This window comes from Pseudophryne corroboree, chromosome 1 (assembly GCF_028390025.1).
Source record: "Pseudophryne corroboree isolate aPseCor3 chromosome 1, aPseCor3.hap2, whole genome shotgun sequence".
Taxonomy (NCBI): domain Eukaryota; kingdom Metazoa; phylum Chordata; class Amphibia; order Anura; family Myobatrachidae; genus Pseudophryne; species Pseudophryne corroboree.
The window spans coordinates 75978860-75997010 of NC_086444.1; the positions used below are offsets into that span (position 1 = coordinate 75978860).

An 18151-nucleotide genomic window follows, 5' to 3' on the forward strand; every position below is an offset into this window, starting at 1 on the left:
GCCGGCAGCAATATATGGGCACCACGGTACTCAGGATCCCATTTGCCGGCAGACAGTCACAGCTCATTTAAGCCGTCTGCATTGGTTCTCCTGGTACACAGAGCCTGCGGCTTTATCAATCATTCCAAGCCACCTTGGCTACCTGCTACACTGAGCCTCCTGTACCGGCAGCAACACACGGGCACCACGGTACTCAGGATCCCTTTTGCCAGGAGACAGTCACAGCTCCAAGCTGTCTGCTTTGGTTCTCCTAGTGTTGAGTTCCTTTTATATTGTGAATTCTATGTAACTGTTACATTGCACAGATTCTTTGAACTAGTTATCTTTTAAAGGTAATTTATGGTGGTTCCATACAAATGGTATTTTGGTTATTAATAATTTAATCACTGAAACGTAATAATTTCACCAGGTTTTATATATACAATTATTTTAATAAATATAAATTTCTTAAAAGGTTGTTTTGCGCTCTCTAATTTTTCCTTTAGTAGACAAACCACCAGGAAAATGGCGTGGGTGGCATGTTCCCGGAGACCTGCACCTGCACGGTAAGCTCTGACACAGTGCCAGACATAAATTATTTCTTACAGAAAGGTGGTTCTTAAATTCTCCACAGTAAGAGTAGATAAGTCAGTTGATCCAGATGGTACATATCCAGGGATTTAAAGGAACTAACAGAAATGTACTGTATATTCTGAAGCCCCATTAGCCAAACTTTTATCCAGCAGCTGCTGACAGGTGTAACTAATTACAGGAGATTAGATAACGTCATATGAAGCTTAAATAAAGTAAAAATGCAGCACAAATGAAAATGATCATTCTAGACCTGTAAGTCTCACATCCACAGCAGGGAAAGTAATAGAATCTCTTTTTAAAAAGATTGTTGATTGTGGGGGTTATTCAGGTGTGTTAGCAAGCAAATGGGCAAAACCATGCTGCACTGCAGGTGGGGCAGATGTAACAGGTGCAGAGAGAGCTAGATTTGGGTGGGTTATATTGTTTCTGTGCAGGGTAATACTGGCTGCTTCATTTTACACTGCAACTTAGATTTCAGTTTGTTCCCACCCCACCCAAATCTAACTCTCTCTGCACATGTTACATCTGCCCCACCTGCACTATTAGTGTGCGTTTTTGGTTTGCTAGCAAACCTGAGTAAGGCTCTAAATTTGTAGTCAAATAAGTGACAGTACAAGATCAAGTGCAGCATGCATTCCCTGCTTGGAGACCGTGTCAGTCCAGGCACTCTATTACAGGGTCAATTGCTTGACGCAGCAGGCCCATGGACTGGTGGATGGCCACTCCCATTAAGCATGGGTCCATATTGCCAGTGATGCCAAGAGGGACCCAGCATGGGCCCAGGTCAGCTGCTGACAGGGCCAGCGCCCCCTGTGCAACCACCTGCATGGCTAAAGAGGTGCCAGTAAAACTATTTTTACATTTTTTAAAGGGGCATGGCCATTCCTCCCTGGATTTTTTACCACTTTCGATGTATCACACCACGATGTGTGAAGACAGGAGACGACTTCCTGGCCACTCCTCTTCCCCCCACTGCGCACATGGCTGGAGAGGAGGCTGCAAGCACACTGCTGAGCTCTTAAACACCGCACAAGATAGGCAGGCTATACCACTGGCCACCAATGATTATTCCTTTTTACCAACACTGCCCACCGTTTATGCTGCTCTACCCACGTTTATATAGGCCCCATGCCCAAAATGCTGCGCCACTGCAAGCTCCATGCGGCCGCACCCTAAACGCCATTATACTGCGCCATGCGGCCGCACCCTAAACGCCATTATACTGCGCCACTGACCACCAATGACTATTATGCTGTTTTATCGCCACTGCCCACCATTATGCTGCTCAATCCACGATTATACTGGCCCCCTTGCCCAAAATACTGCGCCACTGCAAGCCCCATGCTGCCGCGCCCTAAACGCCATTATACTGCACCACTGCAACCCACATCCCACCGTTATGCTGCGGCACCCTGCACACCAATGTATTCTCACAACATATTTCAGATAACTCACACCAGTAACTAGAAAACAAACGTTATTTAACCAGAATAATGGACTTTTGACTAGAAAACAAACTTTATTTAACCTGAATAGTTGAACATTTTTCATGTTTTTTAAATTTTCCTTTTTTTGCATTCTGCAGATGTCCTATGAGAACCGCGACTTTCTTTCCGGCTTCATCAGCCTGTATCGTGAGGAGGAGTGTCTGTGGCTGACGTCCTCACCAGACTACAGCAACAAGCAGAAGAGGGAGGCTGCTTATACCCGCATGGTGGAGTACTCCAAGCCCACCTTCTCTGCTGCCTCGATGTCCTGGGTCCGAAAGAAAATCGCCAATCTACGGACAGTCTTTGTCAAAGAGAATCTCAAGGTGGATGAGTCCAAGAGGTCAGGGGCCGATGCAGACAAGGTGTATGTGCCGCAGCTGTGGTACTACAAAGATCTCAACTTCCTCCTGGAGAAAAGGTCAGCTAAGGAGTCCCTGGTGGTGATGGCAGAGTTCGAGGAGGGAAGTCTGGACGTGGAAGAGGCCGAAGGGGTAAGTTGCTTTTTAAATGGTTTTTACCTAATTTATTCCTCCTACCATGCCACAGCTCCTTCCCCATTGAAGGAGGCATTATATTTTTCCCGGACCTCTTTTGCCCTTACAGTGCCGAGTATAGTTGCAGGCTTACTGCAGGTGGTCCCACTGAGCAAATCGGTGCTGTCCCTACTGGCTGGTTGGGATCTTCCAATCCTGCTGGCAGCAAAGGCATTTGCCTCGTGCCTTGCGACGGAGCATGTTGTGTAGTATACAACATGCTGTTACTACACAGTCAATTTTGTCCAGCCTCATGTTACTGGGTTTGTGGAAGATCCTGAACCGGTTGCTGAGAATGCCAAATGCATTCTCAACAATCCTGCGGGCCCTAGAAACGCGGTAGTTAAAAATGCACCTATCGTGGTTCAGGACTCTTTGCGGGTAGGGCTTCATTATGTGTTTGTGCAGTGCGAAGGCCTCATCTGCCACGAACACAAATCCCAGGCCATTTTTTGTTTGCCCCACAGGCGGCAGATGAATGGAGATGGTGGTGAGCCTATCATAGAAGCGCGTATTTTTCAACGATCCACCATCCGAGCAATGACAATTTTTCTCAACATCCAGGAAAATAAATTCATAGTTTTCATTGACCACCACCATGAGAACAATGCTAAAGTAGCCTTTATAATTGGAGTAGTCCGACCCGAAGTTGGTGGGTTTGGTGATGCGCACATGTTTCCAGTCTATGGCACCACCACAGTTTGAGTAATTCCAGTGCCTGTCAAAGTCCTCTGCAATAGCTTGCCATTCTGCCACGCTTGTAGGGAAATGTAAAAGAAAAATTTTTTTTGACTATCCACTAAATATGTTTCTCTTTACCCTACAGACACCTGAAGAAGACCTCACCCATACCGCTGCCCTCTTTAACACCTCCCCAGAGGAACCAACCTCTCCACAGCGACAGACTGGCATGAGGAAGCCCCGGAAAACAAAATTTGTAGAAGACCCTCTACTATTGGAGGCCCGTTCACAGATGCTACGGAAACCGGATGAGTTTGATGACTTTGCATCAGATGTGAGCAAAACTATGCGGAAGGTTTCTGCACAGCAGCAAGTAGAGTGCCAGTGCCTGGTGTCACAGGTTTTGTACCAAACACTCTCAGGACAACTGACACCAGAGTGGAACGTTCATGGGCCAGGCCCAGAACCTCAAGCTCCTGCTTCTCATCTCCCATTGACCTTCAGTTCACCACCACCCACCTACCCTACATCTACTACTCCGCATCCCAGCTACCATTCCGGTTATCCACAACCGCAGGCCCAATCCAACTACCCTTCCTCCACTTTCCATCCTCCTCAAACCCCTCCTCATCAAACCAGCCACCCTCCCCATTATCGTCAACCCCCACCCCCATCCACCCATCCCTCCCCCACTTTCCAATCTCCTCCTCAAACCAGCTACCCTTTCCAAGGCAGCCACACATCCACCGTCTCCTCCGCAATTTTTACCTCCTTGATGTCACAGCGGGGGACAAGAGGAGAAGGAGACAGGTCTCTTTCAAATGTAGGGTGATTCTCAATTACTGGTGCCCATAACAGATGTGGTGCAGTCTGATACTACGGTGAGTGTCAACGCTTTCAGGCGGACAATGCACACATGCTGCTAGGGACAGGTTGATGGTACCGGGGATCCATCTTCCTGCCCCTAGCTGCATGTGTGCATTGTGCCCCTGGCTGCGGTGCCACTCAACACCGCAGTATCAGAATGCACCACATCTGTTAGTATATATAACATTCCTGCTGCCCTGGTATATACTGTGATAGATTTGGTGCACTATGATATACGGCATTTTAGTGGCGCCGCTTTCAGGTGGACAATGCACACATGCAGCTTGGGTCCGGTTGATGGTGCCAGGGAGCCTGAAGCCGGGCCTACCTGCATGTTTGCATTGTGCCCCTGAAAGCGCTGCCACTCAAAAAACACTGTATATCATACTGCACCGTATATCAAACTGCACTTATATACTGCCCCAGATGTGGTGCATTTTGATACTATGGCATTGAATGGCACCACAGCCAGGGGCACAATGCACACATGCAACTTGGTGCAGGTTGATGGAACCGGGGAGCCATCTTCCTATCCCAAGTTGCATGTGTGCATTGTGCTCCTGGCTGTGGTGCCATTCAATGCCGTAGTATCAAAATGCACCACATTAGTTGTTATACATAGCATTTTTTTTTTATCATTTCATACATGTAATGATGCACATGTGCTGCATCATGAAAACTTTATACTATTTGCTGATGTTTAGCCATGTTGGCCACTTATACAATTATGTCTTGAACTAAAAAGCACATATATTTTCAAAGCAATTTCATGTGCTTCATCATGAAAACTTTATACTGTTTGAAAAAGTTCATCCATGTTGGCTGCATATTTTAAAAAAAGTTATAGGCATTTATTAATGTTTCTCAAATGGAAATGCTGACCTTGATATATATAGCAACAGATGTGGTGCATTGTGATACTACGGCATTGAGTGGCACCGCTACCAGGGGCACAATGCACACATGCAACTTGGTGGAGGTTGATGGAACCGGGGAGCCATCTTCCTACCCCAAGTTGCATGTGTGCATTGTGCCCCTGGCTGCGGTGCCACTCAATGGTGTAGTATCAAAATGCACCACATTTGTTGCTTTATGTAGCATTTTTGTTATCATCATAGGTGTGCGCAGGGGGGGTGCCTGGTGCGCACAGGCACCCCCTAATGTCTGGCACCCGATCTCACATGCCTGATGCAGTAATTGCCGAGCAGGCTGATTACTGTCCCCCCAGCGCAACACCCTGTCAGGACTGCATTACTGACCGGATGCCTGGGTTAATCAAGGGTGCAACTGCCCCCGGCTTTCAAACTCCCGGCTCCATCTCCATGTACAAAAACAGCGTGATGTGATTACGTCATGCTGCTCGCATGCCCACCCACCACATGCCCACCTCTCTCCTTCTATGCTATGCCAACACCAGCCACTGATGAGGATCAGCATGCAGCCAGCGTTCCTCTTAGCAAGACAAATTCAATACTGGCAGGCGATCGGCAGCAGCATTGACACGTCACTCATTTTTCCAGCAGCAGCAGTACTAGTCTGCGACTGTCAGTGACAGTGAGTGGCTGGCTTGTAATTAAGCTGCTGCAGCTTGCAGTGGAAAGAGAGGGGGAGCTAGACCAGGCTGAGGAGGAGCAGTGTAATTGCAGTGAGTGCCATCAGGGGTGTTTGTTTGGTGCACACCACAACATCTGACAATGGTGGTCATTCCGAGTTGTTCGCTCGCAAGCTGCTTTTAGCAGCTTTGCATACGCTAAGCCGCCGCCTACTGGGAGTGAATCTTAGCTTCTTAAAATTGCGAACGAAAGATTCGCAATATTGCGATTACACACTTCTTAGCAGTTTCAGAGTAGCTCCAGACTTACTCGGCATCTGCGATCAGTTCAGTGCTTGTCGTTCCTGGTTTGACGTCACAAACACACCCAGCGTTCGCCCAGACACTCCTCCGTTTCTCCAGCCACTCCCGCGTTTTTCCCCACACGCCCATAAAACGGCCTGTTTCCGCCCAGAAACACCCACTTCCTGTCAATCACACTACGATCGCCTGAACGAAGAAAAAGCCGTGAGTAAAATACCTAATTTCTTAGCAAATTTACTTGGCGCAGTCGCAGTGCGAACATTGCGCATGCGCACTAAGCGGCAAATCGCTGCGATGCGATGAAAATTTACCGAGCGAACAACTCGGAATGACCACCCATGTATCTACTTTAGTAGGATTGGTACAAGGGTGGATATTTTATATTGCGCTGACCGTCAATAGATGATGGTAGGCACGCCCAAAAGGCAGTGCTAGACACACCCCTCCGACGGTGCACCCCCTAATAAAATGTGCTGTGCACGCCTATGGTTATCATGTCATAAATGTAATGATGCTGCAGTGCTGCATCATGAAAACTTTAGAAAAGTTCAGCCACGTTGGCTGCATATACAGTACAATTATGTCTTGAAATAAAAAGCACATGTTTTTTCTACGCAATTTCAGTTTGCAAAATAAAAACATTTTGTTACACAACAAGCAATGTGTGGTATAATTTTCTAACCTTGCAGTACTTGTATTGAAGCACTTTGATAATAGCCTTGCAGGTTTCAGGTATGATGTGTCCCAAAGCCTGCGCAGAGATACGGGTCCCATACTTCAGCTCCTCAAATGACTGTCCAGTAGCAAGGAACCGCAGGGTAGCCACGAGCCTCTCATCAGGGATAGGAACCCTCCATTTGGTATCCCGCTTCTGTATGAGGGGGGTCACCAGACGCAGCAACTCCTGAAAGGTGTCATCATCCATGCGCAGGAAGTTGCGGTAGTCATCCAGGTTGTTGTCCCTGATCTCATCCAGGAGGGGCATGTAGGAGCGAGTAGGCCGCTTAAGCAGCCACTCCTTGGTCCAGCAAGATCTCTCCCTCCGCCTTTGCTGGGCCCTCTCCCTGTCTCCCCTCACCTTCAGCACAGAGTAGCACATGAGAGCCCGATAGCGAGTAGAATCCATCTCTACACAAACACACGCACGCACGCACGCACGCACGCACACACACACAACAGTATAGAAATAGAAACACTTTGTGATGCAAGCAGAACAAAGCAGTGCACGGTAGCTAGCAATGTGGAATGAGCAGCAGTTATAAACCAAACTTCCCTAGTCACAGAGCAAACAGGAGTGCACAGACTATAAAATGGCTGCTTGTTTATATATCCCCCAGATAGGCCAGCCTTCTGTTTAAATTTTTCTTAATCTGGCAGATAAATCTGGTGTGTTTTTGGTCAGCATGCGATGCGCTCGATTTCGATCATCCGATACCACCCGATTTCCGGTCGTAAGGGGCATGAGATAAATCTCAGGATTGTATGCGCATCGAATGCACTAAAAATGTACTTTCGATGCGATTTGTCTCAAGGTGAGCTTCAAGGGAAATCGGGGGCCGCTATAGCGTCGAAGGCAATCGCACAAGTGTATGGGTACCAATACTGTTCCCCGACTCCAAATCAGCAAGTGTCACAGGTCATAGGGGACTGTTCAGTTACTTTCCATAGTGGTGGGACCAGTGGGTACAGCATTAAGCCAGGCTTGCCTACCCTCCCGCATTCAGCATACCTTGTCATGAGCCTCCCGCTGTCCCGCATACCTTGTCAGCCCTCCCGGTTTTTAACTCTTCATCCGCATGAATCCGGGCTGCGCATGCGCGATTCCGGAAATGCGGGGGGCTGGGCCTGCACCGGAAAAGGCAGACTGTGTGCTCTGAGAGTCCTGGTCACTGCCCTAGTGCCCTGTACCAGAGTCAGGCAGTGTGTCCAGCAGCAGGGTGTAAATAAGCACAGCAGCCACCAGTGAAGCACATGACCCGGCAGCCAGGGGCTCTGCATCGCTGTGGCTGGCCCCGCCCACCACAGTAGGCTTCCTGTAACAGCCCAGCTTCCCTGCTGCTGGATGTGGCTGCTCTGTGCTACCTCCCACACCACACTGTCCCAGGGCTGCCACCTGACCCTGCTCTTCACAGGAGGGAGCAACAAACCAGGCAGGTACAGTGTCTACTGGGGGTTATTGGGGGTAGGGGGACTATGTACACTGTAATGTGCTACTAGGGGGGGGGGGGGGGAGGGAGGGGTGTTGTATTGTGCTACTGTGTGTAATATGGGGAGTGTAATGTATGTATTGTGCTACTGTGTGTAATGTGGGGGTGTAATGTATTGTGCTGCTGTGTGTAATGTGGGGGGTGTAATGTATTGTGCTGCTGTGTGTACTGTGGGGGGTGTAATGTAATGTGCTACTGTGTGTAATATGGGGGGGTGTAATGTAATGGGCTACTGTGTGTAATATGGGGGGTTGTAATGTGCTACTGTGTGTAATATGGGGGTGTAATGTGCTACTGTGTGTAATATGGGGGGTGTTATGTAATGTGCTACTGTGTGTAATATGGGGGGTTGTAATGTGCTACTGTGTGTAATATGGGGGGGGGGTGTAATGTGCTACTGTGTGTAATATGGGGGGTGTAATGTGCTACTGTGTGTAATATGGGGGGTGTTATGTAATGTGCTACTGTCTGTAATATGGGGGAGTGTAAAATGTAATGTGCTACTGTGTGTAATATGTGTGTGTAATATGTGTGTGTGTGTGTGTGTGTGTGTGTGTGTGTGTGTGTGTGTGTGTGTGTGTGTAATATGGGCGCGTGTGTGTGTGTGTGTGTGTGTGTGTGTAATGTAATGTAATGTTGTACTGTGTGTAATATGGGCAGTGATCGCAAAAACGCGCTACTGCGCGTATTTTACCCCAAAAATGACAGTGAGGACCCGAAAATTAAAACCCGTTGGGTCCCTCAGGACGCGCTCTGGCCAGCAGCGCTGTCCATGTCCTGTGCGAGTCTGTCACTTTGACAGCAGACAAAGGGGAGGAGGCTATATGGAGAGTGTGATCTCCTACCCTCCTCTTCTGCTTCACCGTACCCCGATCATCCCCTGTCAAAGGTAAGGTATGCTTAGGCAACGGAGGGGAGTGTGGTACGGTGCATTGTCACTCACCAGCAGCAGCGCGGTGCAGGGATGGGGGAGAGCGGAGGAGTGTCACCGAGTAGCGGGGGGAGGTGCGGTGCAGGGATGGGGGAGAGCGAAGGAGTGTCACCGAGTAGTGGGGGGAGGTGCGGTGCAGGGATGGGAGTGCGATGGACTAAAACTCACTAGCAGTCGGGAGGGGAGGTGCGGTGCAGGGATGGGGGAGAGCGGAGGAGTGTCACCGAGTAGTGGGGGGAGGTGCGGTGCAGGGATGGGAGTGCGATGGACTAAAACTCACTAGCAGTCGGGAGGGGAGGTGCGGTGCAGGGATAGGGGAGTGCGAAGGAGTGTCACCGACTAGCAGGGATGGGGGAGTGCTGTGGGTGCGGCAGCGGGGGACGGCGTGGTGCTGTGCATTGGGGGTGGGGATTGCCAGTGCCTTTACTGGTTTAGTCATTCAGCTGCTACAATGCGGGGGGCGGGGCTGACAGTCTAGGATGGAATGTGGAAACCTCCTGTGTATATAGGGTCATGGTGTTTTTGGCTGAATAACACAGAACACAAATGTATAAACCCATGGCAACCTTAAGGACTCTGGGATGAAGAGGCTGTTACCAGATTACATACAGCATTCTGGCTGTTCTAGCAGCACTGGATAGAGCCCCTCGCTGCCACTATCAATGTCAGGTCTGAGGATGGTGGGCTATAACTACAGCAGGTGAGGGGGCTCATCAGTACACAGAAAAATCATCTTGCGTGCTACAGTTGGGGAAGGGGGTGGGGGGGGGGGAGATTTAATGGGTAGACAATCCGCCTCTGCAGAATACTAACTGCGGAGTAAGCAGCATGCTGGAGTCATGCCCACAGAAGATGCCAGCAGTAGGTGGCGGGACAGGAGGCGGCTGAGGGTGGCATGGGCAGGAATAGGACAAGAGAACCCTGGAGAAGAGTAGGGGGCAGTTTCTGCAGGACATAGCCTGTCCCCTTCATTCCCTGTTCCCACAATGCTGCAATCATTCCCCTGTAACCTGCCGCACCTCCCCGAAATAAAATGTTATCAGACTGCCAATCACATGCCAGCCTGCATCCTGTGCCACAGGACCTGCTCGCTCACATGCAGAACAGGTCCTACACATTAGCAAAGTACTAAAATCAGTACTTTGCACTGATGGTCTCAGATGCGACCGCACATGACTGACCCTCTATATTATAATCTGCTCCTCATGTTCTGAGGACTAGGCTCGACCGCTTCTTACCCTCCACCTTGTCACCACCAATTTAAATTTGTTCCCCTCTTCCACACTACCCTGCCTGCACCCTCATTCTACCCTGTTTGAGTTCCATAGGACAGAGGAGCTGAGAAGGTATCTGGAGGGATGTTGCTAATGTTAATGTGTAGTGTACTGTAGTAAATTAGTGCAGCGTATAGGGAGGGAGATATAGTGATGTAGTGCAGCGCATGGGGGGGGATGTAGTTCAGCATATGGGGGGATGTAGTGTATGTGGTGCGGCATATAGGGGGATGTATTAAGTAATGTAGTGTAGTGATGTACGGCAGGGTATAGGAAGGGTGTAGTGCAAAAATGGAGTGTAGTGATGTAGTCCAAGGTATATATAGGGTGATGTAACGTAGTACAGCAAAGTAGTATAGCATATTATAAGGGGACTACAGTGCAGGGATGTAGTTTGTAAGGGGGGGGGGGGGAATGTAGTGCCACAATGTGTAGTGTACTGTATTAAATTAGTGCAGCGTATAGGGAGGGAGATATAGTGATGTAGTGCAGCGCATGGGGGGGATGTAGTTCAGCATATGGGGGGATATAGAGTATGTGGTGCGGCATATAGGGGGATGTATTAAGTAATGTAGTGTAGTGATGTACGGCAGGGTATAGGAAGGGTGTAGTGCAAAAATGGAGTGTAGTGATGTAGTGCAAGGTATACATAGGGTGATGTAACGTAGTACAGCAAAGTAGTATAGCATATTATAAGGGGACTATAGTGCAGGGATGTAGTTTGTAAGGGGGGGGGGGGTGTAGTGCCACAATGTGTAGTGGGAAACGTGCTACCGTGGAGGGAGCACAGCCAAGGGCACTCAGTGCATGAAGTTGTCTTGCTAATCTTTAGCATATGTGGGGGGAGGCGTATGAGTGGGGGACCCAAAGCATATTTTTTAACCTGGGTCCACCACTCACTAGTTCCACCACTGTTTATATGTGCAATGTCTGAGGGCATGTGGGGGATCTGATGGGAATTTTAGGGGTATGTAGAATGATCTAATTCCATGTAAGGGGGTCTGAGGGACTTTAAAGGACACATATAGAGGTTTAAGTGTATTTAAAGGGTATGTTTAGAGGTCTGATGCCCATTTAATAGATTTAGTTTCAATAAAATTTGATGTGACCCAAAAATAATGAAGTGGGACTCCAAAATTTATAAATGATGGGTCCCTGGGACCCACATAATTTCTGTCCCAGCGCGATCACTGATGGGGTGTGTGTGTAATGCAATGTTCTACTGTGAGTAATATGGGTGTGTGTGTAATGTGCTACTGTGTAATATGGGGGGTGTAAAATGTAATATGCTACTGTGTGTAATAGGGGTGTGTGTAATGTAATGTTGTACTGTGTGTAATTTGGGGGGTGTAATGTAATGTGCTACTGTGTGTAATATGTGGGGTGAGGTGTAATGTGCTACTGTGTGTAGTATGGGGGTGTGTGTAATGTAATGTGCTACTGTATGTAATATGGGGCTGGTGTAATGTAATGCGCTACTGTGTGTAATATGGGGCTGGTGTAATGTAATGCGCTACTGTGTGTAATATGGGGGGTGTAATGTAATGCGCTACTGTGTGTAATATGGGGCTGGTGTAATGGAATGCGCTACTGTGTGTAATATGGGGCTGGTGTAATGTAATGTGCTACTGTGTGTAATATGGGGGGGGGTGTAATGTAATGTGGTAATGCGTGTAAGAGGCTACCTGGTGTAATGTGTGTGTAAGAGGCTACCTGGCGTAATGTGTGTATGACGCTAGCTGGTGTAATGTGTGTGTAAGAGGTTACCTGGCGTAGGCTACCTGGCGTAGGCTACCTGGCGTAATGTGTGTAAGACGCTACCTGGTGTAATGTGTGTGTAAGAGGTTACCTGGCGTAGGCTACCTTGCGTAGGCTACCTGGCGTAATGTGTGTAAGAGGCTACCTGGCGTAGGCTACCTGGTGTAATGTGTATAAGGGGTACTACTGTGTGGTGTAATGTGGCAAAAGTACAATAATGTGCAGGGTAATGTAATGTGAATTATGTGGTCATGCCCCTTTCCCATGAAGCCACGCCCATATATTTTTGATGCGCGCCGTCGGCGCGCAGTCCCTGTGTAGCATGTGGGTGGGTGGGGACACACCAATTTTTTTTCCGGCACAGGGCACCAAAATGTCTAGCTACGGCTCTGGCTGTGTGTATAATGTAGTAGATTACGGTGCTGTGTGTACTGGGTGTGGTGTGTGTGTGTGTGTGTGTGTATATATATATATATATTTAAAATCACACAATCGCACACCAGTGTATATACTGTAGGTTCTCTATTTGTCAGTCTCCTCACAAGTGTACTGTACACACTATCTTAATATATAGTGTAACTATATTATTACGCTTTTTTTTCTGCTTTTAGTACTATAGTTTTCATCAGGACACACCCCTGAGTGGCAATAAATACCCTCATAGGTGGTCCTAGACATGCATGGCCCGATACCCCCCTCCACCAACGGAAAGCGTTGCGTATTCTGCTGCCACCTGAAATCTCCCTGAAAGTGGTTTTCAAAAGTAGGCAAGTATGCATTAAGCATACCCTGTTTGTATAGCTCTAACATGCTCTTCAGTGTAGTAAACCACAAGCAAATGATGTCAATATATTTTACATTAGCTGTATATATTTTTTTATAAAAAAAAACATGTATCTATTGCTTAGGAACCAGAGGTGCTGAGAACAGGCACAAAGGGATAAATTTACTAAGGTGAGGTTTTTTTTTAGAACTGCTCATGTTGCCCACAGAAACCAATCAGCTTCTGTCTACTATCTTCTAGAAGCAGCTAGATAAATGTTAAGTAGACTCTGATTGGTTGCTATGGGCAACATAATCATTTCTAAAAAAAAACTCCCACCTTAGTAAATTACTCCAAAGTGTCTGGTCCAAAACTTTCTGAAGGGACTATGCTGCTGTGGAGGTGCAACAAGGTCCCCAACATGCCATGACCACAGTTCCTTCAGTGAGTGCCACTACATATAATAATTTATGCTGGGTATACACTGATAGATACAGTGCATCCAGAAAGTATTCACAGCGCTTCACTTTTTCCACATTATGTTGTACATTTTGCCATCATATTCAAAAAGACTTGAGGCTGTAATTGCTGCCAAAGGTGCATCAACAAAATATTGGGCAAAGGCTGTGAATACTTAGTTACATGTGATTTCTTAGTTTTTTATTTTTAATAAATGTGCAAAAATCTGGAGAAAAAAAAATTCACGTTGTCATCACGGGCAATTGTGCGTAGAATTTTGAGGGAAAAATGAATTTATTCCATTTTTGAATAAGGCTGTAACATAACAAAATGTGGAAAAAGTGAAGCGCTGTGAATACTTTCCGAATGCACTGTATATCTGCAGATATATCTATATCTATAGCCAGATCGGCAGTGTGTACCCCATCCGTCGTGACTGATGTCACAAACTGGGCGGGCATTTACATGTGCCCGCCCTGGTCAGCCGTTAATTACGGCCAGCTGCCGAAGCATGTGTACAGGCGGTTGGCTTACCGCCTGTACACACACAACGATGCACCAATATATTTGTAGATATACTGGTCATTGTGTGTGCAGCGGGGTCGACACGATATGTCTGTGAACAATGGCGTTCACAGACATATCGTTGGTAAACACTGACCAAAGGGCCAGCAATATTTTGGTCGTTCGATAGAACGGCCAATATATCGGCCAGTTTGTACCCAGCATTAGTCACAGTATTCTCAATGGGGTGTTGCCGTGCCTCCATATGTTTAGCCACACCCCGTAGTAACAGGGTCTACTACTGACCCTGACCGCAACAAACCATGGCCCAGATTTATCAAGCCTTGGAGAGTGATAAATTGCACAGTGATAAAGAACCAGCCAATCAGGTTGGTTTGTATTTTATCACAGTACAATTTATCACTCTCCAAGGCTTGATAAATCTGGGCCCATGTCACAATTGTTAATAAAAGCACAATCACATACCTCCCAACTTTGTAAAAGCTGAAAGCGGGACCTTGGCGCGCGCGCCCAAAAGGGGCATGGCCTATAGTAAAAGGGGCATTGCCTCGCGGCAGAGCCACAATCGGGAGTCACGCACCCTTTTACCATCACTGAGGGGGCATGCCCAGCCCAGCCCAGCGCTCTCTGAGCTGCTGGCATGCCCTCTCTCCCTCTGTCACCTGCGAATAGACTCTGTGCACATGTGCACAGCGTCTATTCACGTCTGCTCTGACAGGAGTCTCCCAACTGCCCCCCCTTCACCGTGGGACACTGCGGCCCGCGGGTGGGACAGTCCCAAAAAAACTGGACTGTCCCGTTAAAATCGGGACAGTTAGGAGGTATGCAATCAGACGGAGTACAAGGAGCTAAACTTGCTTTAAAAAGAAAAGAAAAAAAGTCTAGGAGGGATTGAAGCTTAAAATGAAACCTAAAAAATGTAGCCCCACTAGTTTCCTGTATAAATTATATTACACTGTAACAATGTTTTCATGACAGACGTTTGCGTAATTCCTATGACTATACACTATTTTCTTTAAGCTATTGAGTGGAGATGTGTCCAATCCGCAGGCAGAGATATGCAGAGTTCCCTGCCAGCAGCTACAATAGGAGCCCCTCAGCCAGATTTAACATGCACAGCTCTCTGAAGGTTTTACAAGACAGCTCTGTACTGTAGCTCTAACTCCTATGGCTCTAATTCAAACCATCTTTACACTGACGCACAGAACTGTGATTTTACTTTGCAAAGGAAAAGAAAATGTTAGAAAAGAGACGTTTGGTTTGGTCCTCATGTGCCAGCTATTTACATAGTACAGAAGGTCTTCATTTAAAGGAACAAGGTTTTGTTCGCTACAGACTGACTTTTTTTTTTTTTTTGAGAAAAAGTTTTTATTGAGTTTTAACTTTTAACAAGATATTCGTAAAGTAGGAATTACAGGTATCACACAATGGCACATATCGCACTCAACAGTTAAATAGCAGTAACAGAATATCTACCTAGAGATGACAGCGGGGGTGCGGTAGGCCAAACAAATAGGTATGCCTATGTATGGAGAACCACAAAGAGGTGGTATTGCGTGTCAGGTATGAACCGTAGCTAAGGGTGAAGGAATATCTTTTAGTGAAACAATACAGATTATAAGAGAGGAGCAAGAAGTAAACATAGCGATAGAAAAGAGAGCGAAAAAGGGGGAGAGAAATGGAGGGGGGGGATAGTCGGTCGGTCCCAACCGTCGGAGCATTGCGTCAGGGTAACAGTAATTGGATAAGACATTATGATGAATTATATTATCTTATATGGTAGCTAACGGAGGTTCAGCACCAAAATATGTCGTCCAGGGTGACCACGTGGCAGTAAAGTTGTCTGGGGTGTCACGGAGTACCGCAGTGATACGTTCTAATCTATAGGTTTGCCATATAGCATTTATGGTAGCAGGGATTGTGGGGGGTGACATAGATTTCCAGTTAGCCGCAATTTGGCATTTGGCCGTATTTAGAATATGCTTAGTTGGCTTCTGTTGTTGGCGAGGAGTGTGAGGTATTGGGCGAGAGAGCAGGGAATAGAAAGGTGACATCGGGACCGCTAGGCCAAGGACGTTAAAAATAAGTTTATGGACCCTAGTCCAATATCCCTTAATCCGCGGGCAATTCCACCAAATGTGCAGCAGGGTTCCGCGTTGACCACATTGACGCCAACATCCATCCGAGCAGGAGGGATAGATTGAATGTAGACGTGAGGGCACCAGGTACCAACGATAGTATAATTTGTAGGCATTTTCTTTAATTCGAACCGATATGGAGCTCGTGGAGATTTCCTGCCTGATCTCAGACCAATCATCTGGCGTCAGGGTTTCACCGACCTCCCGTTCCCAAGCCGTCTCATGTGACTCTTTCAGGGGCGAATTGTGAGCCAACAAGATTTGATATATAGCTGAGAGCAAGCCTTTAGTTGATCGACAAGTGCAACACAGGGATTCAAAGCTCGATTTACCTCCCATGGGTGGTGATCTAGGGGTAGAGGTAAAAAAGTGGCGTATCTGTAAGAATTGATAAAAGGTTGAGCGCGGGAGGGAGAAACGGGATTGCAGGTCAGCAAATGTGGGGAACGTGTGTAGTGGAGCAATGTCCAGAAGGAAGAGTGTATTATGGCTGGTCCATGAATCAAAAGCCAGATGGTTCTCTCCCGGCGGGAAATCAGGATTGTTCCACAGGGGAGTGAGTAGAGGATGGAAGGAACGTAGCCGATAAAGCCGAGAACAAAGGTCCCAGATGGAAAGGGTAAATCGCACCGTGGGCAACAGAGAGGAAGCGGGGGGACGACTATTCGGCCGACACCAGAGCAGGCTATAGGGGGAATACCTTTGGAGTGTGGTAGCCTCCAAATGTGTCCAGACTCTATGTCCAGGTTTATCGTGCCAGAGGACACACGTGGTTAGGTGAGCAGCTCTATAATATTTAAGAAGGTCATGAACTCCCAGACCCCCCTCTAGGCGGTGCTTTTGAAAGATTTGCATCTTTACTCTGGGCTTTCGCCCTGCCCAGATAAATCTGGTAAGATCGGCCTGGAGATTTTTAAGAACTGAGATGGGGACGTGGATGGGGAGAGTTTGCCACAGGTATAACAGACGGGGTAGTAAAGTCATCTTAACAGCCGTCATTCGTCTAAACCAGGACAGGATATATTTGTTCCACTTGGTCATATCATGTTTAATAGAGGATAGTAACCTGGGAAAATTAGCAGCATAAAGACCCGAACAGGACTTAGTTAAATAGATGCCCAGGTATTTGAGTTTATCAGCCTGCCAAGTACATGGGAAGGAGGCCTGTAGGAGCCGAAGATCCGGGTCCGCGACATGCAAGGCCAGAATTTCGGTTTTGTCCGAGTTAATATTATAATTTGAAAACCTACTGTACGTAGCTATCTCCTCCATCAGATGTGGGAGGGAGGCAGGCGGGTCGGTCAGGGTAAGGATAACGTCATCGGCATATAGTGCGATTTTGTGATTCTGGGTTCCCGACATGACACCAGATATATTACGGTTCAGCCTAATTCTAGCTGCTAATGGTTCCATAATGAGGGCGAAAAGCAGGGGGGAAAGGGGACAGCCCTGTCGGGTGCCGTTACGTATGGGCAGAGGGTCGGAGGACCGGCCATTAATTAAGATGGAGGCTGAGGGATTCTGATATAGCGATGTATCACCTTTAGAAAAGGCCCCATGCAAGCCCATATTGAGAAGTGTCTGTTGTAAGAATGGCCAGGCCACCCTGTGAAGGCCTTTTCTGCGTCGAGGGCCACGACTAGGGTCGAGAGAGACTTATCTTGTGCCAACTGGATAAGGTCGATGAGACGCCTGGTATTATCTGCGGCCTGTCTAGAGGGAATAAAGCCGACCTGGTCGGGGTGAATGAGAGAGGGCAAAAATGGAGCCAGTCTGTTTGCCAGGATTTTAGCAAAAAGCTTTAGGTCGACATTTAGGAGCGAGATAGGTCGATAATTCTTCATCTCCAGAGGGTCCCTATCTGGCTTTGGAATGAGGATAAGATTGGCCCTAGTGGTGGCCGCATCGAATGAACCCCCGTCCAGGACGGAGTTAAACAGAGATTGAAGCATGGGGAGTAAAGGGGTTGTAAATTTTTTATAATACAGAGCAGTAAAGCCATCAGGGCCAGGGGCTGCGGTGCAGCGTAGCTGTTGAATGGCCACCGAAATTTCTTCTGTGGAGATGGGGGCATTAAGTGTCGACACGTCCGAGTCG

The 18151-nt window shown here is 47.6% G+C and overlaps 1 long non-coding RNA gene across 2 annotated transcripts in view; it reads left to right on the top strand.

Annotated features, from left to right (window-relative positions):
- The first annotated feature begins 7937 nt into the window (after window positions 1-7937).
- Window positions 7938-18151, top strand: part of LOC134932154 (uncharacterized) — a 136989-nt gene continuing 126775 nt past the window's right edge. The window contains exon 1 of one of the 2 annotated variants that reach the window (XR_010179395.1): window positions 7938-8153. This is a non-coding gene — a long non-coding RNA (uncharacterized LOC134932154). Of the gene's footprint in view, window positions 8154-9609; window positions 9838-18151 lie in introns of those variants that run through there. The other variant, XR_010179321.1, reaches the window with a different exon arrangement.